Raw genomic sequence first — 13,424 nt, 5'->3', positions numbered from 1 at the left:
TGATATGACAAGAGATGTACATGTACAGGTTGGGAAAGAATTATTGTGCACCATCTTGGGAGACTCGCTACCATGGGAAACAAAAGAGAAGTACACACCCTACGGATTCTTCTAAAACAAGTCAAATCCTGCCACTTCTCCACTGAGGATCTTACAATGGCCTACAAAGTGCTGCAGAGCCTGCTCCAACCCTTGAGCCTCTCTTGAGTCCAAGTTCTTGCACCCTGTCCCTGAATCATCGCATTCCAGACCCACCGGTCTCCTGTTTCCCGAACTCCCCAAGCACTTTCTTATCTCAAGGAGTTTGCCTTTGCTCTCTTGTCTGGAATGAGAAGCATTCTCCAGTTATCCAAAAGATTCCTTTCCTCACTTCTTTTAGCTCTCTGGTCAAAAGTCAGGGAAGCTTGTCATGACTGTCCTCCATAAAATAGCAGCCTCCATTGTCTCACTACTATGGACTACATCATGCCTCCTCCCAATATGACTGCACTTGGAAAAGGAAATAACTAACGTTGAATGAGGTTACTAGTACAAGGATGGGAATCTACTCTGATTATTTGTTAGCATTCTCTCTTTTTCTGCCATGTGAGGACAAGAAGGCAGCCGTTTACAAGTCAGAAAGAGAACGGTCACCAGGAATGGAATCAGCCAATACCCTGATCTTTAACTTTCCAGCCTCCAGACTGTGAGAAATAAAAGGCTGTTGTTTAAGCAACTGAGTCTGTGGTATTTGTATGGCAGCTGAAGCTGACTAAGACACCCACCAGCACCCTCTGCCCACCTACCCTGCCTGTAGTCTCTCCCCACCGAACTCCATACTCCTAGAGGAGAATCTTTGTCTTTTATAAACTTGGTCTGTTGCCCTCTCTCTGAAACCTAAAAGAGGGCTGCATAAAGAGCCTACTGATAAATATTTGCTGAAAATTTTGAATGAATGGGTAAATAGGGAATTCTTTAGCATTAATAAGGGTAGAAGCAGCATTGTTTTTTACTCGCTAAAAGTATAAAATTTCTCCTTTTTCCCAGCAAAGACAGCAGATGTTTTCAAAAGATAGCACAGATGCAATACTGCAGGGATAACACGTTATTTAAACCCTATGAGAACAGAGGGGAGCAGGAAGTAAAAAGTGGGATGATGCTAGGTGATTTTGGACAGTGCACAGCCTAAAATCTCTAAGGTGGACAGATTGCATTTTCACACCTGTTCGTAAACGTGCATGTAGTTGAGTGCAGTATTTGAGTGCCGTTTACCTACAGGAACCTGTTAGTGCAGCATAGGTTAGTAGATCAGTCTGTCCACTGGGAAAAGTGACTCGGTTCATTACAGACCCACCATGTGTGTTGTGAGTCTGTGGCAACACCGCAGGTATATCTCAGAGCATCTTCTAAGAGCTCTGGGGGTTTGTTTCCATAGCAGGCTTGCTGTTGGTGCCCACTGAGACACTGTGTAATGAGTCTGTGCCAGAATAATTTAATGCCAGAACATTAACCCTTTCCAGGAGATCATCACTAACTCAGTCACAGAAAAGGATAAGTCTGCAGCAAGCTCTGGGACAGACTGGGAAGCAGCCGTGACACCTGTTCCTTGGGCGTTGTGAGCACTTCACTTGTCTGTGACATTTCTTAAGTGCAGACTACTCGGTCTTTCTGGCTGAAAAAAGCAGCTGATGGTGCAGCCTGGTTTACCGACCTGGAAACTGATACTGAATTAATTGCTTAAGGTTGGGTCACAGAAGGAATTAAAGAGAAATCAAGTGGAGGAGTTGAGGAATCAAACTAATGGTCTGGTTTTTAATGCCAATTCCACAGCGAGAACATAAAAGCTACCATCTAAGAGGCCATATTTAAAGGACACTTTTCTAGCTTCCAAACCAGAGCATCCAGCTCAGTTTCTCTCTTATTAAACCATTTCTCTGAAAATGCATCCCCGGAAGAAATGTGAGAGCTACAGAAATCAGGTCCACAGAAATGAATTTGCCAGGCACCCTGAATCAGTTTCCTAAGGGGGAACATAACAAATTACCATGAACTTGGTGGCTTAAAACACAGAAATCTATTCACTCATATTTCTGGAGGCCAGAAATCTGAAATCAAGCCTTTGACAGAGTGGATTTCTTCTGGGGACTCTGAGGGTGGGTCCCTTCTATTCTCTCCTAGCTCCTAGTGGCTCTGGCAATCTTTGGTATTTCTTGGTTTATGGGCAAATCACTCCAATATCTGCCTCTGTCTTTGCATGCCTTTCCCCTCTTGCCTCTCTGTGTCTTCTTTTCTGACTGTTACAGGGTACCCATCATTGGATTCGTTGATATCACCTGGAGATTCTTATCTTACTTACAGGTGCAAAGACCCTTTTATTCCAAATAAGATCACATTCTAAGATTCCGGGGGCTAGAACTTAGACGTGTCTTTTGGGGACACTATTCAACCCACTACACCCTCTTAACCTACACTATCAGTAGGCTCCCAGTCTCATAGCCACAAATGTTTGCATTACTTGGTTTTAAAGCACAGATAAGATGAATGGCATCGAGCTTTTTTAACCTGTAATAACCCCTCCCTTCTCTAAAGCCTTATTTCATTCTTTCTTTAAATCTCTCCTCCAATTTTATCTTCTCAAACATATTTAATATTTTATAGATTCCAGCTACTCCCTTCCCCAAACCCATTTGCTCCTCAGACATCTTCATTTTTACAATTCCATATCCAGTTACAGAATATGATGAAAAGCATATGATCCTGACCCTGTGACTTACAACTTTGTCATGTCACTTTGAATGAGGTACGCACTGCCGCAGGGTTCAGTCTCCTTATCTGTAAAACAGGGTTTGCCAGAAGAATTAAGGGCATGGTATATAAAGCACTCAGTTCACTGCCTTGTTCATAGGTAGCAAGGGCTTGGCCAATGCTAGCCAGTATTCTCCTTCTAGGGAACACATTTTGTCTGTGTGTTATTGAGTGCCTTATCTAGATATTGCACAGTAACAGTCGTTGTGGGGAGGGTTTCTGAGTCCAGAGAAGAAACATCATCACCCTTAGAGAATTCACAAATGAATTGTTTTATGTTCTGAAATTCTTAGAAGTAGAAGGCTCAGTAAAACCCTTGAATCAGAACACAACCTACGTGAATCATGCTCTTTCTATGTCTTAGAAGATGTGCACTATCATCATTACTGATGCTAGGTATTTATACTAATTTAAACCTCTTCCCTAGCCCTAGTTGGTGTGGCTCAGTTGGTTAGATCATTGCCCTGTGCACAGGTTCAATTCCTGATCAGGGAACACATCCAGGTTGCGGGGTTTGATCCCTTTGGGGTGTGCATACAGGAGGCAACCAATGGATGTTTGTCACATAGATTTTTTTCTCTCTCTCCCTCTTTTTTCCTCCCTCTAAAAAAAAAAAGAAGAAGAAAAGAAACGAGAAACAAATCAATAATAATAATAAAAGCTTACTAAGCCTCTCCCCAAAAGAAATTACCTTTCAATAACAACTTTTTCTCTCCTGAAAACTTGCTTTCTGCAGCACTTTCCTGACAAGTCTTGCCAAGTAATTTTCCATGTGGTTACTAATTTTCAAACATCCAGTCACTTTTTAGCAATCTTTTCTTAAGTTGTGGTGTTTTGATTTCCCAGAAAATTCTATAGATCTAACCTCACCACAGCAAACTCCCTTTGAGCTGTTGCACTATCAGATGAAAAATCTCTACCTGTGACACCCTTGGGTTCCCCTGGAACAGTGCAACTGTTGGCCCAAATGATGCCACAGAAGCATTGTCAGGCTCCCCTGGTGTCTTCCAAATCATTAGACGAATCGGTAATGATCAGTTCAGTCTAGATGCCAAATACATTTCCCATTTCTCTGCCAATTTCATGAGAATACAAGATCTGCATATTGTTTGTAAAATAAAGCTCATGGATTGTAACCATGCATCATAAATCATGATATTGATAGCCAATTACTCAGTTTCCTGATCTTACTAGATAGCAGAATGCCACTATTTCTAGGATCATTCTAGCCACCACTATTTAAATCTTTTTTTCCCCTAGAAAGTTCCTTCGTACTTTTTTTTTTATTTTATTCTTCAATTAGTTTGCATTCAATATTTTTTTGTGCCGAAACCGGTTTGGCTCAGTGGATAGAGCGTCGGCCTGCGGACTGAACGGTCCCAGGTTCGATTCCGGTCAAGGGCATGTACCTTGGTTGCGGGCACATCCCCAGTAGGAGATGTGCAGGAGGCGGCTGATCGATGTTTCTCTCTCATCGATGTTTCTAACTCTCTATCTCTCTCCCTTCCTCTCTGTAAAAAATCAATAAAATATATTTAAAAAAATATTTTTTTGTATTAGTTTCAGGTGTACAGCACAATGGTAGACAATCATATACTTTACAAAGTGTTCCCCCTGATATTTCTAGTACCTGGTACCATATGTAGTTATTACAATATTATTGGCTATATTCCCTGTGCTGTATTTTATATCCTTATGACAATTTTGTAACTACCAATGTGTACTTCTTGATCACTTCACCTTTTTAACCCAGTCCCCCACAACACCCTTCCTCTGGCAACTATCAATCTGTTCTTTGTATCTAAGAGTCTGTTTCTATTTTGTTTATTTGTTTTGTTCTTTAGATTCCACATATAAGTGAAATCATATGGCATTTGTCTTTCTCTGTCTGACTTATTTCACTTAGCATAATACCCTCTAGGTCCATCCAGGCTGTCACAAATGGTAAAATTTCATTCATTTTTATGGCTGAGTAATATTCCAATGTGTGTGTGTGTGTGTGTGTGTATGTATATATATATATATATACCACCACTTTTTTATCCACTCATCTATTGATTGGCGCTTGGGTTGCTTCCATATCTTGGCTATTGTAAATAATGCCTCAGTGAGCATAAAGGTGAAAATATCTTTTGAATTAGTGTTTTGGGTTTCTTCAGATATATAACCAGGAGTGGAATCACTGCATCCTAAGGCAGTCCAATTTTTAATTTTTTGAGGACCCTCCATACTATTTTTCATAAATAGCCACTAATAATTAAATCTTGACTCCTCTTTTAAGTTCCAGCCAGAGGTTACACACTGAAATCCCATGTAACTAATTCAGATCCCAAATGAGTTTTGTTTGGAAGACATATTATAGAAAACTTGTTTGGGGAGTTTGGGAGGGAGTTTTTGCTTTTAGGGGTCAAGTGCTTCCTGGTTCAACATGGTCCCTACCACTCTATTGCATTTTTATCCATTTATGTTATTGCCTAAAGGCATTTTAATTGGTGAGCCCTAAAGAAATGTAACAATGTCATTTGATGTTGTTCAGTAGTATTGGCTAACAGGTTCACTTAGAATTACTAATAACTCATAGTCTGGTAGGCACACCCATGCGGAGCTGGCTGGGTAATCCTGACGCATGGTTTTATATTTCACCCTTAGTCAGGCAGTTAATCGTCAGATTGTTTGATTCCAAGAACCACATGCTAAATTTCATTGAGTTACAGAATTTGGTATTTCCTAAGCTTTGCTATAAAAATACCAGAAACAATATGCTTGAAAATTTTCCTCAGCAAAATATTTATTTGTTAATTTAAAATTTTAAATAGAATCTAATCTGGCCCAATAAATCTCAGAACAGAGTTTAAAGTGTTCCCAGAAGCTTGAGTTCATGTAGCAGAGCTAACACCAAACGAAGATATCAGTCTTTCCCACATGGAAAGCTTTTCTACTCAAATAGGTAGGTGTTCCTCAGAATAAATGTTCCTTTGTCATATATACTGGGCCAACTCTCTAATAAATATAGGTAAATGTTTTTTTAATTAGGACATCTGGGTTGTTACTATGCTCCAAGAGGAGCAATAGCTCATGTTAGTTCCCAAATTCATTTGTCTAGCAAAATCTTTGTGCGCAGAACATCTGTTCACCAGTATTCCAAGGCACATTGAGAATGGCTGAGGCTGACTGGTGGGCAGAATTTGTGAGAAATGCTTAACACTTCCACATCATCCTGGTGATTGAGCCACCTGCCACCCCCCCCAAAAAAAAACAAAAAAAACAAAAACTAAAAATACAAAAACTATCAGACCTCTCTGTGACCTTGAGCAGGCTACAGAACTGCTGTAAATCAGTCTTTCTTCATTAAGAAAGTGACTACGTTAAGTGCTCTTCCAGTTTGAATAGGTTTGGCTTTCCCCCAAAGCTTTATAAAATCTTATGTGGCAATTTTCATTAAATTCCTAAATGGAAACAAAAAAGCGGGTACTGCTCTGTAAAACAGTTCCTGGTCTTCCCAGGCCCACCTGATTTTGCACAAATACAGTTAGAATTCCAAGGCCAAATGGTAATTTCTTTCCCAGAGACTCATTGCATTTTCCTTAAGTGTCATGTCAAGCCTTTGAGTGTTAAGATCACTGTGGCTGCTTCACCAATCCAAGGTTTTTTAGGAAATTATTATCAGAACCCTGAGACAGTCTCATGTGGCTAGGGAAACCAGGAGAGGCTAACAAACTTTATTATTTGGTTTCGTAGTTGTGATAGAAGTAGGTGTGAAGTTAGACACCCTTCCGTGTTTCCAGTTTATCCATGTGTTGAGTTTTCTCTCTTTTTAGTGGGGAGCGAGGACGAATAAGGAGGTCACGGGCACACTCCTCTCCTGAGTCTTCACTTCCTGGGGTTTAAATCTAATGACTCATCCTCAGATGGGCTTACGTGGTCTGGCAGCAACCCGCTATTTTCAATAATAATTTGTCGTTTGATGGTTCAGGAATAAGCGGAAGTAGTTAGTACAAATCACAAATACAGGCCACCAACCTCTTAAATTTATGACTCTTCTTTTCAAACCCAAGAAATGGAAAAAAAATATTTATGCTTGTTCCTCAGCCTGAGAAAAAAATAGATTTTCTGGTTTATGGATGAGAACAGAGCTTTGTCAAATGGCTCATGAACGGGTGAGAATTCCCACCTGCCCTCATAAGTTATACTGTATCATGATGGGCTCCGTTTTCCATATTCTACATGCTAAACAGATGTATCACTGAAAAAGTATAGTCGCATTCAACCACCTGATATGATGACATGGAAGGTCCTAATCACATCTGAATCCGTTGGTCTTCTTCAAATCTGTCCCATTAAAAATATCTCAGAGCCACGAATTTCATCTTTCTTTCATTTTTTATGCTCCCTCTGGGGCGTAAATAATAATACTTTCTTAAAGTTTCAGCCAACCCCCACTATATTCCCTAGTGTTAGACCTCACACATTATGATACATTTTGTAGGTAATGAATGTAAACCCATTCTGTCTGTCTGACTTAGTAAATAACTTGACCTCTCAGATAATCTTGGATTTGACTGCTACAACTTGCCCAAATCTTGGTTGCTCTCCAGCCAGTGATTCTGCTGGAATGGTACTAATGAAGCTGGAGCTACAGATTCAGTTCCCCTGGGGACTAATTAGCTTCACACAGAGGAAAAAAAGTCTTCCAAATTTCCTTCACAGCCCCAAGCCATCTATTTTGGAAGTACACTCACTGGGGAAGGAAGGGTATTCTAATTCATTCTCCCCAAATCTACAGAATCTTTTTTCTTCTCAACTAAGTTTCTAGCAAGAGATGTTTTAGATTCATTAGCTCTGCCTCCTTATTTCAGAGTTATTTCCTAAATGTCTGGATTCCTCCCTCCTCCCAACACTCCATTAAAATAATTCCTGCTAAAACCACCAACAATCTGCTAACTGTCCTGAGTGAAGACTATTCAGGGCCAATCCATTTCTCCAGGGAGAAAAACAATGGCAAGCATGGTCCCGCTCATGAAAAACGAAGGAGCCTCAGCGGATGCTGTTCTGCCAGACCTCCCCTCCGCCCCCCGCTGCTGGGATGGTTGGGGCTGAAGGCTCTCAGCTGAATTGCTCTTTGGGAATTCCTGTGAGCTGAAGGAAGCCATCTTTCCCAAAGTCTTGTGCCTTTCTGGGAACAGCCAGCATCCAATAACTGGTTAGTAGGAGAGCAAATATAAAGGTCCAGCCCCCTTATCTTAAATAAAGATAACCCTTAGGGGCCATCCTTGTTCTCAAGCTCCTTGTGGAACCTATTGAAACCTTTATTGCAACTGCCATGATATGACACCATCCCTTGATGAGGACCACATTGGACTCTTTTCACCATGGAAGGGACAGTGTTTGATTCTGACAGACACAGGAACACATTTTGGAGGATCTGGGTTTGACTTTCCTCTCCATTCATTGGGCTTCAGCCAGCAGCACTATCTGAGAGTGTATAGAGCATTTGAACTACCGACATGGTTTCTATATAATGTTATGTTGGATCAAAGAACCAACTTAGAAGCTGCTGTCCTGATAGAGCAATGGGATACATATTTGAAGGTGCATTTAAGGTGCCAGCTTGGAGATGAGACCCTGCAAGGATGCTGGTCTCCACAACTAAGGAAGGATTGAGCATAAATCAGTGACCATTATATGGGGTTAGGTCCACAGAAGGTAGAATACATATAACCAGAATCAAGAGGTGGGAGTAGGAATAGTTCTGTCCATCATGTCTGGTAATGTGCTTTTGGTATCAATAGCTGTGGTTTCTATGGACTTAAAGGTCCTAGTTCCCAGCAAGGAAACACTAGCTCCAAGAGGTAAGACAGTAGACTCATTAAGTTTTAAGCTGCTAGGCTATACCCAGTCACTTCCATCTTCTTATGCCAAGGGACTAAGAAAGCCAAGCAAGTTGTCTCCAACATGGCAGGAGTGATTGGGTCTGTTCATTAGGAGGAGATTAAGGCTACTGGAAAGGAAAGACTATGTTTAGCACCCATGTGATCCACTTGAACTTCTCTCGATACTCCCCCATCCAATTTTGATAGTGCGTGGGTGAATGTGGCAGCCATAGCCTGCGAAGGGCATATTGACCAGTGTTCAGAACCCTCATGGTTGAGGTTCTTGGTTATCTCACCAAGTAAACCACTGAAACCAGCAGAAATGACAGCTGAGGGTGAGATAAATGTAAACTCGGCAGATCACTTGCAGTTTTGAGACCAGCTACAGTAGTGGGGCCTGTCATTTATCCTACTAACCTTTTCTTATAAATTTACCCAGAGAAAGAGATCGGCCAGGATCCTGGGGAGTTGTTCCCAGAAGGTATTATATGAAAAACTTGGATCCAAACAGTGTAAAGTATAGAGAGTAGGGCACCACCCAGATCCTTCCTCTCAATAGTAAAGCATGCACTCTTCCAGTTGCTGGGAGCGTTGACAATAGAAGTCTTTCAGATGAGTTTTCCTCCAAAAATTGCCCTATGTTAAGTAGAGCAACCTCACACAAGGTCATGTCTTCTTATTGTTAGTAGCCCCCATCCAGCGCCTGGACAATCCTGGAAGGGTATAGAGAATCAGCCCCTTTGCATCAAGGCAGGACAACTCTGAAAGACCTGACTGTCTCTGACTATATTTCTGAGGCTGGCAGATGCCCAGGTCACCACAGGCTCAGGTTGCCTCTGGTTCCCTGGCTCCAGACTGCAAGCATAACCCTTCTCTGAGATTCTCTGGCCATTCCAGAGAAGCCACAGGACATGAGATCTTTTCTGTACTCACTTAGGCAGCCTGACAAAAAAATTCAGTTAAATTAAAGCTACTTGGCAAAGCTAATTACATCATTAAAAACACTTCAAAATGCTTTCTGCAAATTGATGCACAAGCGATGGCTATGTATTCCACAAACATTTATTATCTTCTCTGGTGTGCCAGGAATTTTTTTGGGTGCTAACTTGTGAGAGGTAAGAATGCCTCAGGAAAAGTAATGGTTGTTTTATAAAATGCACATTGACTGAGGTCCACATTCCTGCTCTAGACAAGGGCTTTGCTTATCAGGGTAGAGATGATCTGCTATGACTCTGTTCAGAGTTCTATCCTCTGACCCTTTATTTGGGGTATTGCAGCTCATTCTGCAATCCACGAGGTTCTGAATGCCCTCTTTAGACATGATGTCAGGGGCGAACACTGTCTCCAGGAAATACTGACTTCAGAGGCTGCATCCTTCCTGGTCCAGTTAGTCCATCCTCCTCCAAAATGCTTCCCAGCCCTAGCTGGTTTGGCTCAGTGGATAGAGCATCGGCCGGTGGACTGAAGGGTCCCAGGTTTGAGTCTGGTCAAGGGCACATACCTTGGTTGCAGGGTCCTCCCTGGCCCAGGCCCTGGTTGGGATTCATGCAGAAGGCAACTAATAGTTGTGTTTCTCTCACATCAATGTTTTTCTCTGTCTTTCGTCCACTCTCCCTAAGAATCAAATGAAAAATATCTTCGGGTGAGGATTAACAAATACCTCCCCCACCGCCAAAAAAAAATGCTTCCCAGACTTTTTTGAGCTAAGTAATCCACTCAGTTATGGTACTATGGGCTGAATCACCCATGCTGACAAAACATTTATATTATTACTTAACCAATGTGTTAAGTGTTATCTCCCCAGATAGTGGACGAGCACCTGGAAAGCAAGAAAAAGATCTTAACATTGTCCTAGCTCAGTAAATCTAACAGGTATTCAATAATTTGTTTAAATGAGTATTGAGTGAAATTCATCAACAGTTGGAAAAAGTGAATGAATCTTGACATTTCTCTCCTCAGTGCCTGCAATGGAGTCCCATCACACTCAGAGGAAAAGCCAAAGTTATTCTGTGGCCACCAAGGCCCTCTGCGACCCAGCCTCCTGCCACCTCCAGGACCTCAGCTTCTCTCAGTCTTCCCCTCTAGCTCATGTCTCTGGCCTTCTTTGTTCCTTGAACACACCAAGCATTCCTCAAGACCTGGCAAGGGTTGCCAGATTCAGCAAACAAAATACACCAAGCCAAGTTCAGGTGGAATTTTAGATTAATTACATTTTGGTAGTTTGAGTGTGCCCATGCAATGTGTGAGGCATACTTATACTAAACAATTTTTTTAAGTCTGAAATTTAACTTAACCTGGCATCCTGTGTCTTACCTGGCAACACTTTGTGCTTCTCCCTCTGCATGGGTCATTCTGGCCCTAGGAGTTTACATGGCTCAGCTCTCACTTCCCTCTGATATTGCCTCCTTAGAGAAGCTGCCCTTGGCACTGTCCAAAAGAGCACAACACCATCATCCACTCTGCCCCTCTCTGTCCCCATTCCCAGACTAATTCTAGCACTTCTAATAACCTGGCAGAGTTTATTTTTATAGGCTATTGTCCATCTTCCCCCACTGGCATTGCAACCCCATGCAAGCAGGGACTTGTTTTATTTACTGATACATTCCTCATTCTTGGGACAGAGTCTGGCACAGGCTAGGCCCTTAGTAACTACTTGTTGAATAAATAGATTTATGGCTTAGAACTTGCTTTAAATTGTTGGTTCCTATAGAGACTATTTGTAGGTAAATATCCAAGTTTTAAATTTTAATATCACTCTCCTTTAGGAGTAATATCGCCTCTTATCCTCTGTTTCACCCACCATGACAAACTCTCCCTTAAGAAAACACCTCAAACAAGAAGGGAATTTACCTTGACTCATAGGCTTCTTCTGTTAAGCTTCCCCCACCTTTGTTCCATGATGAATGCCAGCTTGAAGACAGAGGTGTCATTTATTTAGAAGTTAGAGAAAAACATTTAAGTTCTCAGCCTTTAATTGGCAGAAAGTATAACATCAGAAGTCCCACTGATACTTGAATAAGAGGACTTGTTTGACCTTGAGTTTCTCCTGAGATGATGTGTGGGCCAATTTCTCTGTAATTGACAGTCTGGGGAAGGCAAAAATGGACATTAGTAATTGAGAGAATAACCAATGTTATTCCATTCCATGTTTCATTTTTCTATGTGTTCCTTGCCCAGGGATAGGGAGAGAAATTGGCCTTTGTTTTATTATGAAGTTCAGATAGAAAGGAAATTGTAGTTGTTGCACAAACCACCAGGTGAGGCAAACTCCTCTCATTCCTATTTCTCAAGCACTTGAAGGATGAGGCATTATTTGTAAGTCTCTAATAGGCAATACCCTGGTTTTTGCAAAGTTGACAACAAAGAAAGGGAATCTGAGCTCACCTATCTAGTACCCAACAGGGCAGTTTTTGCCTTCTGAATCTTTGCCCAAAGCAGATGCTTGAGCCAGGCTAGTACCAGTCAGTGTAAACTAAATGGTGCTCAGAAGGACCCAGAGATTTCCAAAACTCTAGTAATGAAGAATCTTTGTGACTCTCCCCTGCCCCTCCACCACTACCAAATTTGGCCAGGCTCCATCACCACGTGCCTGATTCCCTGCCAACCAACACTTGATTCCAGGCCCTGCCTTGGGAATCTGGAGGTCCCTGCCAGGCACTAATCTTCACAATTTCTTTCATTTGTCCAGAAATTGTTAGTGATACTCTAGCTTCAGCCCCGTCAAGGGCCTCTGCCTGGCTTTCAAAACCCTCATCATCTACTTTCCCCCCACCCAACTCTCTAATTTCTACCTTCTTTTCTAGTCTGCATCCACCTCCAACTATTCTTTCAGAATACTCCCTTAGCCATCTCTATACCCAGAAACTTGCCTCACTTTCAGTTATCCACATCAGCCTTTACTGTATCTACCTCTCTTTGAAGGTCCTAACATTCCAAATGTAGCATTTGATTATGTACTTGCTGCATTTTAAAGTTTGCTGTTGTCTTTTCTCCCCAACTAAGTTGTAAGTGCCTTGAGATCTGGAATAACTATATGGAAAATTAAAACCAAATCTGATGATTAATATATTTTCAAATGCCCCCAGTGGCAGAGCACCTAACAGCAACACCTAAGTTGGTCGCTATACCTTGGGCTCTCTTCTATGAGCAATAAAAAGGATAAGGTCTGCCGAGACCGGTTTGGCTGGAGCGTCGGCCTGCGGACTGAGGGGTCCCGGGTTCAATTCCGGTCAGGGGCATGTACTTGGGTTGCGGGCATATCCCCAGTGGGAGATGTGCAGGGGGCAGCTGATCGATGTTTCTCTCTCATCGATGTTTCTAGCTCTCTGTCTCTCTCCCTTCCTCTCTGTAAAAAATCAATATATATATATATATATATATATATATATATATATATATATATATATATATATAAAAAGGATGAGGTCTTTGTTGGCTCAACGGCTTCCTGACAGTGGGCATTGGACAAGCTTATTTCATTTGGGGAGTCTGCAGTATCCTGATGCTGGCAATAAAAGCTGGTCTATAGCTTCTTTTTGAGGAATCAAAAATAAACATCAGTGTGCTCATCACTGATGATACATTCAATCCTTACAACAAACTTATGCAAATGGATTGTTATCCTCATGTTAAGACTTTTAAAAACCTTAGTCACATAAAAAAAAAAATCCAAGTTCATATAGCAAACAGTGAATCTTGGATTTAATACAGCCTGAGCTGACTTTCAAGCCCTTGAGTTTTGGCTTCCAGAGCATCTCTCATTCATTCCAT

Source organism: Myotis nattereri (genome assembly GCF_964212035.1).
Source record: "Myotis nattereri genome assembly, chromosome: 7".
NCBI lineage: Eukaryota > Metazoa > Chordata > Mammalia > Chiroptera > Vespertilionidae > Myotis > Myotis nattereri.
The sequence above is the reverse complement of the archived record's forward strand: the minus strand, read 5'-3'. Positions refer to the sequence as shown.